The following is a 19,561-nucleotide window of genomic DNA, read 5'->3' on the forward strand; positions in this document are numbered from 1 at the left end:
CGCTGCAACTCGGCATGTTTAGGACGGAGGAATATTTAGACCAGAGATTCTCAAACTATTATGAGATTGTACCTCTCACTCATGGCTAAAAACTCATTGTACCCTCACGAAAAAAATGCCTAAATGATTGGTTTTAAAAATATCAGTACCTGGCTGATTATTGCGGGATTTTTAAGTGATTATAAACCATTATTTTATATCATCATCATCATCTGTTTACCCTCCAGGGCCGGCTTTTCCCTCGGACACAGCGAGGGATCCCACCTCTACCGCCTCAAGGGCAGTGTCCTGGAGCTTCAGACTCTTGGTCGGGGATACAACTGGGGAGAATGACCAGTACCTCGCCCAGGCGGCCTCACCTGCTATGCTGAACAGGGGCCTTGTGGAGGGATGGGAAGATTGGAAGGGATAGGCAAGGAAGAGGGAAGGAAGCGGCCGTGGCCTTATGTTAGGTACCATCCCGGCATTCGCCTGGAGGAGAAGTGGGAAACCACGGAAAACCACTTCCAGGATGGCTGAGGTGGGAATCGAACCCACCTCTACTCAGTTGACCTCCCGAGGCTGAGTGGACCCCGTTCCAGCCCTCATGCCACTTTTCAAATTTCGTGGCAGAGCCGGGAATCGAACCCGGGCCTCCGGGGGTGGCAGCTAATCACACTAACCACTACACCACAGAGGCGGACCATTATTTTATATACACACGTAAAAAAAATCGTGTGGCTATTTCTAACCGAGTGCAGCCCTTGTAAGGCAGACCCTCCGATGAGGGTGGGCGGCATCTGCCATGTGTAGGTAACTGCGTGTTATTGTGGTGGAGGACAGTGTTATGTGTAGTGTGTGAGTTGCAGGGATGTTGGGGACAGCACAAACACCCAGTCCCCGGGCCAATGACGGTTAAAATCCTCGACCCGGCCTGGAATCGAACCCGGGACCCTCTGAACCGAAGGCCAGTACGCTGACCGTTCAGCCAACGAGAATAAGACAATATTATGAAATTAAATATAACTTATTTGTATTACACATCACAAGAACTTTAAGAGTTTGTGTCTATATCAAGTTTAATACAATAATAATAATAATAATAATAATAATAATAATAATAATAATAATAATAATAATAATGTTATTGGATTCACGTCCCACTAACTATTTTTACGGTTTCGGAGACGCCGTAGTGCTATAATTTTGTCCCGCAGGAGTTCTTTTACGTGCCAGTAAATCCGCTAACACCAGACTGGCATAATTGAGCGCCTTCAAATACCACCGGACTGAGCCAGGAGCGAACCTGCCAAGTTGGGGTCAGAAGGCCAGCGTTCTCCCGTCTGAAAGTATCGCAAAACGCAAAATATTAAAAACTATTGCTCTATCATTAGCTTAGAAGCATTCCAACGTTTATTCCCATACTGAATGTTTCTTAGCAGGCCCTATTGTCCCAAGCGGTTATTCCCCGGGCTACGATCACGAGTCTGACATGTGACTCATCGGTTTAGTGACGTACCACGTACTGGGCGGCGCTGCATGCAAACAATCTGCTGCGCCACATTTCCTGTTAGGCAAGCCACTGCTAGTCGCCAGTCAGTGTTGGTGTAGAGTGACAGAAGGAGCGAAGTGCAAGCAACACCTGGTAAGAAAGAAGCTACTGTACATTTCTATTAGCGTGTAGTGCGATCATTGTTTCTCTTTTTAAACAGTTTTTACATTTGACGGAAGATATATAATGTAATACATGCTATCTTGGTAATCTTTAACAGCCTTTTGTATAATACGCCGTCGTTATGGCTGTTCCACTTCACTGTGTATTATGACTGTATTTATAGCTTAATCAGTAAGAGCGACAGCGCGGCGAATGGGGAAGGAAACTCGCTGTTCTCACGTTGTGCAACAAGTGATTTCTTTACCCAACGGTTTTATTGTGCAGATTTTCACGCAACGATTTAGTGGGGCCTACACCATCAAGTTCGCGTTGATGTAAGCTGGTGTTCGGGAGATGATTTGCCATTTTCACAGCAGACTGAGTAGCTCGGACGGTAGAGCCGGCATTCGCTCTTCAAGTTTGCCGGTTCGACCCTGCCTCAGCGTGACGTCTCAGAACTCACGAGTATTCAAATTCACGAATTCCAAGAAGAGGATTAGTAAGAATAGATTGCTTTACCTGGACCAGCTCTTGTTTGAATGGACAAATGTTCACCTTACTCACATACGACTGTAGATATTTGAAAATGTAATCGGAATTGTGCGGAAAGTGTGACCTCTTCTAAATGGCATCTCTGTCCGACTCTGTGGCTAAATGGTCAGTGTGCTGGCCTCTGGTCACAGGGGTCCCGGGTTCGATTCGGCAGGGTCTGGAATTTTAACCATAATTGCTTAATTTCCATGGCACGGGGGCTGGGTATATGTGGCGTCTTCATCATTTCATCCTAGTCACGGGAGTCAAATAAAACGACCTGCATCTGGCGAGCCGAACTTGTCCTCGGACACTCCCGGCACTAAACAAGCATACGCCACGCATTTCATTTCATTGACACCTCGCTTATCACGGTATCAGTCTTGTAGCCTCGCACAAAGTATACGCGATAGGAGGTTGAGAAACCCACGAACATCTGCTACAACCTGACTGTTTCACTGTCACTTAAAATGCAATTGTAACTTGTAATTATAACTTTACCGGCACACGCGAATGACAGTATTTTATAATAAAACTGTTTCTCCCGTCTTGTTTTCTCTTTTGCTTATAAAATCTATAACCGTTGCACATTAAATTTAGTTTACCCTTTTGCGAAGTAATAAAATTCTCTGTCGGGCACGGCTTGATGACACCAAGCAGAATAACGAGTAAAAATCAGTGTTATACTTCGAGAATTTGGTCTATGGTATGGTGATACATTCGAATGGTGTGTCCACGCCAAGATGTTTTCGTTAACTTTGTTAATAAACATTGTTAATGAACAATGTTCGTGAACATTTGCCTGTTAATAAACAAAATAGCGTGTTCATTAACTATTCGAGAATGTTGATAAACAAAATTTCTTTAACTTTGCGAATGAAACTTTTAACATTTCGTGTTTTCGTTAATATTTCGGTTCGCACATGCGCAAAGACGCAATTAGAACATGCAAATTCATAGCGCGGATTACTCGAAATTGAATTGCAAGCAACTCGTATACACCCAAGACAGACTCTTGATACACCATACAATACAAACACAGAATCTTAGTCATATCTAGCCTAACATTAATGGAGATGGCATTCAGATAATTTGTATCATTTTTTTGCAATTTTAGGCCCAATTACTGTCAACAAGAACTGAAAGTCATGTAGGGACATTCTCAGAAAGTTTTGAAAGCCTGCTGCATCATGAATTAAGTTTTTTTCTTGCTATTTGCTTTACGTCGCTTCGACACAGACAGGACACGAAAGGCCTAGGAATGGAAATAAAGCGGCCGTGGCCTTAAGGTACAGCCCCAGCATTTGTCTGGTGTGAAAATGGGAAACCACGGAAAACCATCTTCAGGGCTGCCGACAGTGGGGTTCGAACCCACTATCTCCCGGATGGGAGATCACAGCTGCGCGTTCTTAACCGCACGGCCAACTCGCCCAGTAATTGAAAGTTCTGACATAAGTGTCCTCTCCAAACTTAATTCTAAACGCTTTACCAATATTTTTCTTTGCCACACTTTGCGTCTGCGCTTTTCACTAATTGCACTCATTAAAATAATGAAAGCTGCAGCTGTAAGTATTTTCTTCTTCTTGACCCTATCCATTGTAACCTCACACACAGATTTTGGTGTGGACACTGCTAAAGAAGTTTGTTAACAAAAGTTTCTTTGGTGTGGACACAATGTTAGAGTTTAACATATTGAGAAGCGTTTTCTTTAACCAGAAAGTGTGGGTGAACGAACAAACACGGGTTGAAGGTTAGCGTGAGTCATCGCGCACCTCATCACTCCCGCGGTCATCGCAGGCACCCACTTTCCGGAGTCGTGAATTTTGAGACTCATTACAATGTTCATTTAGCTACTAGTTTGTAGTCGAGAGTTTTGATCCTATTTTCTACTAATTTTAGCCTGTGAGTTTTGAGGCGTAACTTGGCTCGTTGGGGTGGTATTAAATACGCCAGCCTGGTGTTGGTATATTTACTAGCACGTAAATGAACGTTCTTTTGGGACAAACTACCGGCGTCTCTGAATCTCTGAAAACCATAAACGTTGCGTGGACTTTCCTTTACATTGAATATAATTTCCGTTTCTTTACACAAGATTTCGCCACAATTCTGTGAAAGCTTGAAAATATCTTTGGAACAGAATTCCTGTTTCAGTACACATTCTCTTTGGTTTCAGTAGTCCACAGCCATTGGTGGACTACGTCTCAGACCTTGGACAGCACATCTGTTATCACAACATAAAAATAAAAAGTGACGATAGAACGTCCTATGTCGGAACTAGGCAGAGTGCAGCATGAATTCCCACCCGCATTTTCCTCCTTGATGAACTGAACAGAGTGAGAGAAGTCATTATTCTATTGAAGGATCGCCGTCTTTCCAGGGCGTTTATTACACCATGCACGACGGCATTGCGAAATGATTGGACACAAGGTTTTACATCATGGTTTCCCTAGTTTCAACTAACAACCTGAAAGTACCATTTTGCCTCCCAGAAAACTACCAATTACTTTCCCACTGATCATCAGTGAGTATACCATATTGCCTTTGCTTTCTCTTTAGAAGGCTTCCGAGGCCAAGATGGCGGGTTCGACCCTGGCTCACTCTGGTGGTATTTTAAGTTTCTCTAATAAGCTTCTGTTGAGTCTGTAGATTTACCGGTTCTTGTGGGACAATTCCAGCGCCTCGGCGTCTCTATAATCGTGAAAGTAGTAAGTGGGATGTAAAATTATTATTTGCTAGTGGTTTTTTTTTTTTTTTTTTTTTTTTTTTTTTTTTTTTTTTTTTTTTTTTTTTTGCTTTACGTCGCGCCGACACAGATAGGTCTTATGGCGACGATGGGACAGGAAAGGCCTAGGAATGGGAAGGAAGCGGCCGTGGCCTTAATTTAGGTACAGCCCAGCATTTGCCTGGTGTGAAAATGGGAAACCACGGAAAACCATCTTCAGGGCTGCCGACAGTGCTGTTCGAACCCACTATCTCCCGGTTGCTAGTGGTTTAATGTCGTACTAACACATTGAAAATTTTCGGTGACACAATTGTAGGGAAGGTATAATAGCCAGCATGAATTTCCCTGGCGTGAAGATGGAAAACAGTGGAATACGATCTTCAGGGTTCGAACCTACGAACAGCAAAATGACCCGAACCGCGGCCATCTATTATTATTATTATTATTATTATTATTATTATTATTATTATTATTATTATTATTATTGAGTCTCCGTAGCTCAGGCGGCTTTTCACCGTTGGGATCCGTGGTTCAAATCCCGGTATCTCCATGTGAGATTTGTGCTGGGCAAAGCCGAGGCAGGGCAGGTTTTTCTCCGGGCATTCCGGTTTTCTCTGTCAGTTTTAATTCCAGCAACACTCTCTAGTATCATTTCATTTCATCTGTCAGTCATTAATCATTGCCCCAGAGGAGTGCGACAGGCTTCGGCAGCCGGCACAATTCCTGTCCTCGCCGCTAGAGGGGGGCTTCATTTATTCCATTCCTGACCCGGTCGAATGACTGGAAACAGGCTGAGGATGTTTATTTCATTATTATTATTATTATTATTCGGTAGCCCGCCTGGTGGCCATGATCGTTAAGGCGCTGAAGTCTAAACGGTCTAACACCGAGGTTAGCCGGTTCGAGTCCCGTTGGTCGAAAAAATTTTCACCATCAGAATGTTGGCCGGCAGGGTAGGGGAGGTGGTGGTATACAATTTCTAATCACTAGATTGCGTGCCAAAAGCCTGGATTAAATTCCAAACCTCTCCGCAGTGCTCATATGGAGTGAGGGCATATGACGCTGTTGATGGTGATTCGTCCGTCGGATGGGGACGTTAAGCCTTGAGCAGACCCCTTGGTGCTATTCGACAGGAGTAGGCTATGTGCCGGCACCGGGTTTCACCCTCTCCCTACTATCATATATCACGTCATTCATTTCATCTCTCATTAACTCCTCTGATGAGGTTGACGTCAGGAAGGGCATCCGGTCATTAAAAAAACGCCACGACAAATTCATCTCACCTCATACCCGACCCCGTAGAGAAACGGGACAAGGGCTGGACAAACATTATTATTATTATTCGGTGAATGCAGATTGTGCCTCTCCATGTTCTGTCGTTTTGTATCTGATTCTCGATGATAAAACCAGCTTTCATCCCCTGTCACTATATTCATTATCATGAAGACGGCCTTGAGGGATGGTTATTCTCTGAACTTTGTGGTTTTCCCTATTTTAAAAAAATAGGGAGACATGACTCTGTCGTACTCCGGAGCCGTCATCGGCTAAGTTCGTGCACAATCGTCGTGGCGGGATATTTAGCCACACCCTCCCCCTTCTTGAGCTTTCCAAAATTAAGAATTTTCACTTTCCTCGAGCTCAGTGTATTGTGAACAAAAATACAGGCTCATTGATATAACTGTTCGCTCACGATGCTATTGCGTGCCCGGCTTATAATCGGTTCTAATGCTACTTGTACACATTCATTATTTCTAACATCTTAAAGAGAACATAAGTGGCTAATATTATTACTATTATTATTATTATTATTATTATTATGAAAGACTTACATCTACTTACAAATATTCACATTACCATATCTTAAAGATGGAGGCCCAATAATATTGTAGTCGAAGAAGTCAATTGTAAATATCACGTTTTCACCTGAATGTTTCATCTTAAAATGACGATTGAAGTTTTTCTTTATTAAAATATGTAGAATATACTGAGCACACAAAGTTAAAAAAATTTCACTCAAAATTCTCAAAGAAAAATCTTAATTCCACGTGTTAACAAAGTTCATCTGACTACCGCAGGCTACAGATTACTGATTGAGGGCCGGTTCTACCACCTACTGGTAAAGTAGCGCGTAATTTGCCCTCCGCGTAAAAGGATGTTTCCGTCCGACCACTCCCAGGTAGCGCTATCGGCAGCATAAATCGTCGTTACCCGGCGCGTAATTTCTCGGCCACTTCGAGGGCCCGATAAGACTTTACCTGCCGGGCAAGTTCTGAGAGCTGAACATTATTAGCTGTATTTCTGGTGATATGCAACTCAAATTAGCTTAGTATACTGAAAAAAGCAGTATACTGTAACAGTGATCGATATTGTATTGCAGGATTTTGAACATTAATGCTTCCCTTTAGTTGCAACGGTCACACCAGCCTCTCGCATCGGTAGCGCAGGGAACACATTTTATACGTCAAGCTTTCGTAAAGAAACTCTAAAAGGATGTAAAATCAAAATCTATTTGGAAATCATGTCAAATGGACTTTAATTTTCTACTTTTTTCAGTTTTCGGACACGAGATATATATTACACTATGTATCTCACCTAAACCAAGCGTTTTCGTAGCGTAATTGTTAACACGTACGCTTCGTAATACGAAGTGTGGAGGTTCGAGTCTTTATTATGACGAATCTTTTTTATTTCCATTATTAGCGTTGTGTTAATCTGTATGCCTCTTTTCATACGTTCTTATCACAATATTATGTCTACGAGGAAAATTGCTTTATATGTATGCTACCTATAGCAAGTGATGTTATGATTAATAGCATATAGGACTGTCGCCCAGGTAGCAGATTCCCTATTAGTTGTTTACATAGGCTTGTAAATTATTTCGAAGAAATTGGAAACTATTCCATTCCCGAATTCCTCTTCCTATGAATGGATATTTATCCCGATTAGTTCTTTACATTTACAGTACCTTCCAACTTTATCTTCATAAAGTTAAAAATTAAACTGAAATGCTTTATCAATAAATGGAAGCATCTGGAACTAAACGAGGTCACAGAATTAGTTGCAAATAGAGCATCGCGGAGATACTTAATCAATTCACAGAAGCCTGCAGATAGAATGCTCAAAGGCAATAAGTCCGTAAAGAAGATGTGTGTGTATACGTATATGGAAGCGTGTAAAAGAGAGTTAAGAACAACGGCAGGGAACGAATATACACTTTAAAATGTAAATTAGAAATACGATGAAAACCTGCGTACCTTCTATTACGGAGCGAGCGACTTGACCAGTCTACTACGAGAATACCTTTCAAAAACGCTGCCTTGCATGACAGGTTATGACTGGCGTAAGAAAATGCAATCTCGAGATTTTAATCCCAATTAGGTATTGATATTGAAGATCATAGATTAAAATCACGAAAGCTTGACATGAATCGTTGTCCATAACTCTTAAGACTCCCCTTATTAGGCTTTTTGGTGATAATCAGCAGACGCAAGCACAGGGAAATAAGACAATCGAAATGGGTTTCATGCATCTGACGATAGATAGCACCACACTCGAAAGCGAGAAATCGCTGAAAATCAGTCTAGCCAACTTCGTATATCGGTGTCTAGCTCCTGGTAGCTACCTAGCGCTTGCGCGGAGGTGGTTGGACGCAAGCCAAAGTACCAGCCGATTTACACCTCCAGGTAGTTTACCTCCCGGGCAGCTGCCAGCCACTTTACCAGCAGATGGTAGAACCGGCCCTGAGAAGAAAACATTCTTCTTCTTCATAGTACCGTATCAGGTCCCCCTGACGTTGGCGATCACTGTGGCGAATGCAGAACGATCTCTTGCTAGGTGGAAAAGTCTTTCAACACTGTGAATTCCAGTCCATTCTTTGATGTTTCCAAGCCATGATGTTCTCCTCCTCCCGACACCTCTTCGACCCGGTATTTTGCCTTGTACAATCCGCTGTAAGATGAGGTAACGGTCATTTCTAAGGATGTGGCCAAGATAGGAGATCTTCCGGAGTTTTATTGTTTGAACGAGTACCCGACTTGCTCTTGCCCTTCTGAGTACTTCTTGGTTCGTTAGTCGTGCAACCCACTAAATCCTGAGCATCCTACGGTGGATCCACATTTCAAAGGCTTCCAAGCGTTTCACTGATATGTTCTTGAGAGTCCATGTTTCCACACCATATAGCAAGGCTGACCATATATTAATTATTAATCATTTCTCTCCGACATTCTTAAAGAATCAAAGGTGAGCGGTCCTTGTGACACGATGCTTTCGGCACTATGAGCCGAGTGACAGTGGCTTATTCTTCTTTCGTGGCCGTATATGCACGCATAAAACGGGCACTCTCGAGCTCACTCAGTGTCGGTTCGTCCCGTCGTTAAGTGACTCACAGAATGGAAGAAAATGACACGAACTAAAAATATTGAAATGTTATAATTATAGTAAAAAAAACTGTCTTAATCGGATCCGCTGTTAAGCGGAAACTTTGCCTTTAACGGAAAATTATCTCATTACCTTGATTTGGACGTAAAATGTAATTCTGGCCGTGCTGTTAGGGGGCGCGTAGCTGTGAGCTTGCATCCGGGAGATAGTGGGGTTCGAACCGCTCTGTCGGCAGCCTTGAAGATTTTCACACTACCCAATTGCTGGGGCTGTACTTTAATTAAGGCCACGGCCGTTTCCTTTCCATTTCTAGCCCTTTCCTATCCCATCGTCGCCATAAGACTTATCTCTGTCGGTGCGACTAAAAAAATTATGTATAAAAATAAATTAAAATGATGGGGTGAAAGTACCTCATGGGATCACTGTCAGCACCTAGGTGTTAATTTAAGGAATTCACTTCATTGGAGCAGTCACCACTGCAGTAGCGGCGATTGAGAATTAAAAGTGCGGGGGCGAAAAAAATATACAGACGACAAAAAGTACCCGGGTTTATGAAATATAGCGTTCGTCGGGTGGGGGGCGGGGGGTAAATACCTAGTCTAGCCATAAATACTGTTACAAACTTTCGACACACACACACACTGTAAACCGGTTTGGCAGGTAAAGAACTACCAGTGTGCACACGTTAACCTTGAACCATTGTTAACTTGTCTGTGAAAGAAGCATCTAGCTCTAGGTTTCAACATGGAATGGGGGTAGAGATGGGGAATCTGATTCATTTAGAAGAACTTATTCATTTGAAACGATTCGCTAAAATGATTCGTTCATTCGATTACCACGTGACGGCGAGCCGAAAGTGAAACCATAGACTCAGATGAAAAAATTCGTTGTGTTATTTATAACTGCTACTGCTTTTCAAGTTTCAAGAAGGGAAATGTTCAGGGTATTTGCTAGCATTTTAACAAGAGTAATAGGTATCCTTTTTAGAGGTTACAGTCCAAAAATGATACACAACTGTCCGACTATTCCTTTCCAAACTTAAGTAGCTACCATTTGAAACTATACGACAATCGAATTTGAAATTTATAGTAGATATGAACATTTTTGTGGCCATGTTTCACACGTTAGTTCACAGTAGTTCACGAGAACGGGAACCTTGAAGTAAACTTAACCTAACATTTCGCGACGAGCCGCAAGTTGAGTGTATATTACAGTTTCCGTGAAGTATGCGACTTGAAAAATTTCTTATTAAAAAAAAAAAAAAAAAAATACTTTTGCTGCAAGGTTATGTTAGGAGTACTTGACTTGTGAACCGTACTTTAGTTCAGGTTGAATAAAAAAAAAAAGTCATTCTTCACAAGTTGTCATTGATTCAAAAATGGTGGGTACCCGATTTGGCGATAGCCTATGAATCAGAACGAAGGAGGAACCAATGAACGAGTTGCTGCCATCTCTCGATTCAGTTTTCGATTCACAAACGAGTCGATTTATTTCGTTCACTGAATCATGATTCAATCGTTCAGGGGGGTGATTATGAAAATCAGAGACTCAGAGCCTGTATCAGTGTCAGAGGTGACCATTTCGAAAAGTGATTGGCGATTTGTGTGTAAAAAAAAAAAAAAAAAATACCTGTAAGAACATACTAACAGCAAATTAAAATACTTCTCATAATATTTGCTTTTTTCACTTTTTAAGTTGTAACAGTATTTATGGCTAGACTAGGTACACCAATACTGAAATAAAGCGCTACAAAATGGGAAGTTTTTGATACTCTCTTGCAGCGAATTTCCACAGAGAGGTAAAGGTTGAGTTTACCAAGTTAAGTGCGGTAATAATAGTTTTTTTGAGATTTTGATTCAATACTATACAATAAAACTTTCACCAAAGGAACAATATTACACATGTATTAAAATTAAATAGAAGTACGATGTGATTATACAGTTAAAAACATTTAGTGTTTGATTACACACTGAGAAACTAACAGGCGCTAAAGAGACCGCCAGACTGACGAATGCGCGCGGCAAGCGGGGGAATCTTACCTCAGGGTTTACCTTGGCGGAAAAAAAAAAAAAAAAAAAAAAAAAAAAACACCACACCTTTGCTACCCGTCCTCACAGCACTGATACTTGACTACAGAACCGTTTACAATTACCGGAGGAATGTCACTGTTGAAAAGATTTGATCAATTTCTTTGGTATCCTAGAAAAATAGCTAAGGTTTTGTTTTCATTTAATAATACAGGGGACCCAACACGGAGCCCTTACTGTTTTCTAACTTTGACAGTATTAATTAGTCAGATTAAACGCACAATCAAAATACTTCAGATATTTAATAAGAATGCTATGTATTGTAAATCGTGGAGTGTATTACACAGGCTATTGTTGTAGCTAATTTTCTGTTTCCCTGAAAATGAAACATACATGTTACTAAACAGAAGTTAGTATAGAGAGTAGTTTCTTACAATTTGCTTCACGTCGCATCGACACAGCTAGGTCTTATTGTGATGATAGGATAGGAAAGGGAAGAAAGCGGCCATGGCCTTAATTATGGTAAAGCCCAGGGTTCGAACCCACTATCTCCCGCATGCAAGCACACAGCTGGGCGCCCCTAATTGCACGGCCAACTCGCCCGGTAGAGTCTGTCTTTAAACACCAATTAACATAAATAATGTGTAGTGTTTTACCAAGTACTTCATGTTTTCCATTGTGATGTTTGGCGCTGATCTGATAAAATTCTCTTGTATGCTGAGAAGAACCGTTCAACATCTTAGAAAGTCGCTGATGCATATTTTGAAAGATAAAACTAGCCGGGTGGAATATCTTCCCGGGGCTCTTCTTCTTCACCACTAATGATCTTGCAAGTACTGTAGATAGAGAACTGGAATAACCTGGATTTCGTTTCAAGATTGCATGGAGTTTGTTAGAAACTCTGACCAATGAAAGGAATCTAGCCGTCCCAGATTCAGAGAAACAATTGGCGCTGTTTTATGCTGTTAAGGCATTCGGACCTACTATATTTTACAGACAACGAGTTAGATCCAATTTCGCCAATTATTTTACTAATAGTCTGAACATTAAACGAGCTGACGCAATTTATATATTTTCTGAATAATTATCTAGATATGTACAAAAGTGTTACATTCTTCACATAATATGCAATATTACTGAGAATATGTAAAATGAAACACAGGCATAACTATATCAGAACCACAATTCGCGGACATTTTACATTTTCAGCTGTCTACTACTATTAAAGGAATGGAATACGTAATGGCATAAGAATGCAGGCATTAGTAATCACTTTAACGAGGTTGTAAAGAAACGATAAAGATCTCTTCACATGGTTATGATGGTATTTGCGTTGTATTCCGACTGTAAACGAGAGATGGCGTGTAAGTCTTTCCCAAACAGAGTATGGTTCCAATGTATGGGACCCACAGCAGGATTACTTGATACGAGGGCATGAAAATATCCAAAAGGAAATCGGCACCATTTCTTGATATCCGAAAAAAGAAATACATCATCATTGTTTGTTTGTCCACCCTTGTTCCGTTTCTCTGCGGGGTCGGGTGTGAAGTGAGATGAATCTGTCGTGGCGGGTTTTTATGACCGGATGCCCTTCCTGACGTCAACCTCATCAGAGGAGTTAATGAGATGAAATGAATGATGTGATATATGATAAAGGGAGAGGGTGAAACCCGGTGCTGGCACATAGCCTACTCCTATTGAATAGCACCCCAAGGGGTCCGACGGACGAATCACCATCAACAGCGTCATATGCCCTCCATCCATATGAGCACTGCGGAGAGGTTTGGAATTTAATCCAGGCTCTTGGCCAGCAATCTAGTGATAAATTCTATAACACCACCTCTCCTTCCCTGCCGGCCAACATTTTGATAGTGATTTTTTTTTTCGGCCAACGGGACTCGAACCGGCTAACCACGGTGTCAGACCATTCAGACTTCAGCCCTAACGATCATGGCTACCAGGCGGGCTTTTATAGACCGTTATGACTTTCAGCGTTCAGTCTGCAAGCCTCTGTGAATTTACTAAACGTCGCCACAATCCTCTATTTGCAACTAGTGTTGTGGCCTCATTTAGTCCTATACCTCTCGTCTTTTGATCGTTAGAAACTGATTTTTAATCATCATCGTCTTGGTCTCCCTCTACTTTTCTTACCCTCCATAACAGAGTCCATTATTCTACTAGGTAACCTACTCTCCATTCGCCTAACATGACCCCACCACCGAAGCCGGTTTAACTTTTATCTCCTCATTCCGAGTACCCTCCTGCCATTGTTCCCACCTGTTTTGCACCAGCAATCATTCTCGTTACATTCATGTCTATTACTTGTAACTTTTGAATAAGATATCCTGAGTCCACCCAGCTTTCACTCCCGTAAAGCAAAGTTGGTCTGAAAACAGATCGATGTCTGGGAGCTGACTTCCTTCTTACAGAATACTGTTGATAGCAACTGCGAGCTCACTGCATTAGCTTTACTACACCTTGATTCAATCTCACTTACTATACTGTGTTACCATCCTGGGAGAACACACAACCTAAATGCTTGAAATTATCTACCTGTTCCAGCTTTGTATCACCAATCTGACAATACAGTTCTGTTGAATATCTTATTTACTGACATCACTTTAGTCTTCGAAAGAGGGTGTTAAGAAAATGTTGCAAAATTTGGGCTGGGAAGACTTGGAGATTAAGAGGACGGCTGCTCGACTAAGTAGCATGTTCCAAGCTGTCATTGAAGAGATGGCGTGGAATGACAGTAGATGAATAACAATGAGTGGAGGTTTATAAGAAAGAAAAATCATATGAAAATAAGGTTGGTATTCGAGGGGACAGATAGGAGCAATATTCATCTATAGGACGAGAAATAAGGAATTGAAATAATGTATAAAGGGAAATGTTCCATAAATTCTTCTTTGAAAACATTTAAGGAAAGGTTAGGGTAAACGAGTGACAGGGAATCTGCCATCTTTGCGTAATTCATAAATGCAAAGCATCGATTCGTGTTCTCTGTATTGTAGCACATTTATTAACCTGCTACTTTCTGTCAGAATACTTGGCTGAATGGTGAGCATCTTCGGTTCAGAGGGTCCGCGCTCGTTTCCCGGCTGGGCTGGTGATTTTAATCGCGGCTGGTTACTTCCTTTGATCCGGAGACAGACGGACTGTTTGTTTTAATACATTTCTTCGTAAACACTTTTTTTCATATATAAGGGTGCATAACGCTTCCGAACAATCACAGTAACTTGACTAGTGAATGCATTTCTCAATAGGGTTGGCGTCAGGAAGGGCACTCGGCTGTAAAACAGGCCAAATCTACAAGCGGCGACCCCAGGATACTGAAGGAGGATGATGATGATAATAATAATGTTTGAAACTTGTTTTGAATTCACTTCGTATCTGTGCAGTGGATGGCTTCCCTATTCGACTATTCAGTAACCCATAAACAGTGCTAAGCCGGGGACGGTTTATGCATTTCAGCGAGGCAGTTTTATGTGTGACGTCATTTGCTACTGCGCAAGCAAAGAGAAACAGCTTCTCGCACTCGGCGTGACCTTAGATCTTGTAAATTTAAGTAAAGAGGCTTAGTTTTCTGTGGCATTCAAACTGAAGGAAAGAGAGATGCAATTTGTAGATTTCTTCAGCCATTGACCATTATTCAAATTATGGCTGCCTTACTGGTAAGATTGTAAAGATAGAATTTAGTTTCTCTTACATACGGGACGATCTTAGTGGTAGATTTTTCTAGCATCACTATAGCCAACTTCCAAAGGTAAAATAATGGTATTATAATCGAAAAATTATCTCAAATAATACAAGTAGTAATAACATAGTGATATTAAAACGTGTCTCTTAATCCTGAACCTACCGGGCGTGTTGGCCGTGCGGTTAGGGGCGCGCGGCTGCGAGCTTGCATCCGGGAGATAGTGGGTTCGAATCCCACTATCGGCAGCCCTGAAGATGGTTTTCCGTGGTTTCCCATTTTCACACCAGACAAATGCTGGGACTGTACCTTAAGACCACGGCCGCTTCCTTCCAACTCCTAGGCCTCTCCTATCCCATTGTCGCCGTAAGACCTATTTGTGTCGGTGCGACGTTAAGCCACTAGAAAAAAGAAAATCCTGAACCTTGCCGGGCTGAGTAGCTCAGATGATTAAGGCGCTATTTCTCTGAACCCAAGTTGGCAGGTTAGATCCTGGCCCAGTCCGGTGGTATTTGTAGGGGCTCATGCAGCTAGCCCCGTGTCGGTATATTTACTGAGACATCGCATTGTTCAGACGGAGCGAGGGCATTATGACGCTGCTGATGGTGATTCATCCGTCGGATGGAGAAGTTAAACCTTGAGCAGACCCGTTGGTGTTATTCCACAGGAATAAGGTATGTGCCGGCAACGGGTTTCACTCTCTCGCTTCATGCTATACTCCACTTCTTAGACACTGTTTATCCTTGCCGTCCACTTCCGGCAACTTCTAGTCCCCACCACATATTTTGCGGCTCGGTTTGAATCTGGTCCATGGACGCGAACGTTATCCTTGGGCTTTATATTCTTACGAGAAGAAGTTTGAGATGAAAGAAGAGTACTAAGGTTCATTGGGTCCAATCATTGAATTCATACCACCTAGAACGAGGAGCTCATTGCTTTCTTCTAGATGAACGTGATCCAAAAATGTTCTTTAATTACATTCGTATGAGTGGGAATTTATTTGATGAATTGTAGTCAATCCTTAAAGAAAGTTTACAGCGTCAGGACACCAACATGAGAAAATGTATTCCACCGATATTTTGAGATAAAAACTTCGAAATTGTGAAGCACACGATGTTGACCGTCTGAACGACGATTTAGTGAGCTACCAGTAAGGCCTTGCTACCTACACCTAACTTCTGTAAATTTTTTGCTATTTGCTTTACGTCGCACTGACACAGATAGGTCTTATGGCGACGATGGGACAGGAAAGGCCTAGGAGATAGAAGGAAGCGGCCGTAGGCTTAATTATGGTACAGCCCCGGCATTTGCCTGGTGTGAAAATGGGAAACCACGGAAAACCATCTTCAAGGCTGCCGACAGTAGGACTCGAACCCACTATCTCCCGAATACTGGATACTGGCCGCAGTTAAGCGACTGAAGCTATCGAGCTCGGTACTTCTGTAAATAAAACACCGGTAGTTCTCACGAATAAGAAAATGGTAATTTAATTGGAAGCAATTCTTTTGAAATAAAGACTGCAAAAAAGCCTTGATTAATTTTTTCAATGACCTGTGTTATTGTAATATTGAATAAATAGTTAACATATAACACATTCAGCCTATTACTGTACTTATCAACTTCTCTCTCTTTGGAGTCGTCCAGTTCGGCAACATTTGGAATCACTTCACGGGAAACTTCACATTTGAAGCTTTTAATTTTATTTGAATAGCTTGTCGTTCTTAAATCCCACAGACAAGGGCGATTTTGTATTTCCATTATTAACTTTTCAGCATCTATGAATGGAACCCACATTTTGAAACGAAATTTCCGAACTTGTGGCGCACACAGTGTTGACCGTCTGAACGAGCTAATGTGATTTAGATTTAGTGAGCTTCCGGTTGCCGAGAGTGGAAGACACTTCAGGCCGGTTGACAGCAGCCGGCTGTTGACGAGAGTGGACGGAAAATGCACCATACGAAGTGTGTCGTGTGAATGCTACGGGCCTTTTTCTACACCTCTTGTGGAGTGGAGTGGCATGTAAAGCAGTGGATCGTGTGAAAGGAGCCTACCAGTTACCACTTGAGAAGGCCCTTGGCCGCCTAGAGTGAGAAGAGACGGCAGTGTCTGACTTATTTCCTGACTGCGATGTTACTAGCCCTCCGTCCCTCGCCACAGCTGACCGGAAATGCATTTCTATTTGCACACTATTGGATAACGTTCGCGTGACTTACCGAGGCGCACAACAGGCCTTCCGAGATGGTGACTGCTATCTACAGGAGAGTTTTGTCTGTACGGTGCTTAGAATTTGCGAAGAATGGTATTTTTGTATAGGTCATGTCCACAGTAACTCGGAAATGCACTTTTTACTTTTCCATAATGTCTGTCTGTCTGCATGTACACGCACCACGAGAAAACGGCTGAACAGAATTTGATGAAAATCGGTATGTAAAGTCCCGGGGTGAGCCACTTCAATCTAGGCTATAAATTATTTTATTTACGTTGAGTGCAATGGTAGTTTAGGGGAAGGTCTGAAATTTAATTCTCAAATATTTATATTATTAGTGGTCGTATCGATAAATACTACATAACTAAAAATATCAAGCCCTTATCAGACCCCCCTCCTCCACACCACAGCACCAGCACCTAATGTCAACACCTCCCTTACTTGTTCTGAGCACATTTAACAAAATGAAAAGTTAAGACTAAGCAGCATCGGGCGTTCTCACCAATTGGATGGGTGACCCTCCACCCGACATCGCTTCATCCCTTCCGTTGGCCTCTGGCAACAGAGAACCAACGCGCCCCCCCCCCCCCCCAAACATTCGCACCGCAAGGGGCGCAGGCCATATTCTGGCCAGTTCGATCTCCTAAAATAGTCCACAAAGTACCAATACCCATTTTGTCACAAATACTGTATCACGATTTCAAGAAATAGCACTCGAGGCCTGAAAGAGGTCGATGGGCTATAATCCTCACTAGTCCCCCGGGACCTATGAGAATTGTGGCTTCAAACACAAATAGATGGGAACACTGCTGCGTACCGAGTATAACAGCCTGACTGAATATTGGCGGGAAATAGCTGGGGATTTCGGAAACATTCTTCTTTATCATGCCATTCCGCTGGTTCATACATTTCCTGATGCTGCTGGTACGTAACCACTGGTTCATCATAGTATTCCAGCTATTCAATCCCTACTCTGACGCGTTGTCTTGAATGAGCAGTGTGCACACTTACGACAGAGCTTAGTAGTAGTAGTAGTAGTAGTAGTAGTATATGACCCGGTCTTGAATTACAATGTAGGCCTATTCCATATTATAGCGCCACAATTCACCAAATGACTCAAATTCTCTTTTATTAAATTCTACATTATTTTTATTCCAAATTAGCAGTGAAGAGGGGGGGGGGGTTTCTCCTCTGGCTTGGAGGAAAAATTTGCCTCCAAGTCAGATAGTTTTCCGCCACCAGTGTAGCGAATTGAAATTTTTCCGACTCATCGGGTACTCATAGGAAACAGATGAGAAAAACGGCATAGTTTTAGCCCTGGGACTCTACACTATTTGACCCCTCTCCCTCCCCGAAATTAGTGGTTCATGGCTGTCTGTGGCCTGGTTATCCAGATCTGGAACTTAGAACTGTTAGATCGGCAGCGTAGTACTGTTCGTTAATAGTGAGAAAATGTGTGGTTTTTCATTTAATCGAGTATTCCATATGATAGCAGTGCTTTTAATCGCGCCATTCCTATTGACATTGTAATGACCTATGTTCATTTCTAACATAGTCTTTCTGAGGATATAAAAAGGCAGGTGGAGAGAGTGTCTGCCATTATAATGAAAACTCCCCAACCTGATTGACTGATGGTAGGCAAACGGGCCTACAATTACAATGGAAATTCCCTAACCCAGTCTTCATATGAGAAAAGATGTTTGGTGACTTCCCCGTCGCGTTTCTGGGGTAACGTTAAGTGCTATGCAATTTAATACAATCTTGCTCACGTGTTCAGTACCTAAACTAGAATGTTGTATGCAATGTAGAATTCCGTAGCGAAGCGCGGGTACATCCGATAGTATTACATATAACGTCATTCACTTAATCTCATTTACTCCTTTGATGGCATTAACGTCAGGAAGGGTATCTCGTCGTAAAACTCAGCTACGAACACTCGTCTCCCTTCATACCCGATGCCGTAGAAAAAACGGGACAATAGTTGGACAACCATTCTTCTTGTTTCGTGCAGGCCGGCTAACGACCAGCACGCTAACCATTTAGCGATGGAGCCGGACAAGAAGGTCAAAATAAATTGACTGGAAGAAATTAAGGCGGGCCTCCAAGAAATGAATATGACGGACATCATGAAAAAAAGCAGAGCCTTTAGCACAATAGTAGCCAAGCACAAATTCACGGATAAACCTAAAAGGAAAACTGGTAGGAAGCGGTCCACAGAACGCAAGATGCAACGCAGTGCATTCAAGAAGAGATTTTGGGAGGATAAGAAGGCGAAAACCATCAGGCCAATGAACAAGTTAAAACGCGCTCTTTGAGTGGGCATAACGAAGAAACAAGAAGTAGCATAGCATCGGAGGATGAAAGATAA

The 19,561-nt window shown here is 42.2% G+C and overlaps 1 protein-coding gene across 3 annotated transcripts in view; it reads left to right on the forward strand.

Moving 5' to 3' along the window:
• Window positions 1–1,504: 1,504 nt before the first annotated feature.
• LOC136883308 (uncharacterized) overlaps window positions 1,505–19,561 on the forward strand; it is a 107,182-nt gene continuing 89,125 nt past the window's right edge. For 2 of the 3 annotated variants that reach the window (XM_067155543.2, XM_067155546.2), the window contains exon 1: window positions 1,505–1,624. The gene's annotated coding sequence lies outside the window, so the exon portion shown is untranslated. The remainder of the gene's footprint in view (window positions 1,625–19,561) is intronic. The other variant, XM_067155544.2, reaches the window with a different exon arrangement.

The sequence above is a fragment of the Anabrus simplex genome, chromosome 11 (assembly GCF_040414725.1).
Source record: "Anabrus simplex isolate iqAnaSimp1 chromosome 11, ASM4041472v1, whole genome shotgun sequence".
NCBI classification, from domain to species: domain Eukaryota; kingdom Metazoa; phylum Arthropoda; class Insecta; order Orthoptera; family Tettigoniidae; genus Anabrus; species Anabrus simplex.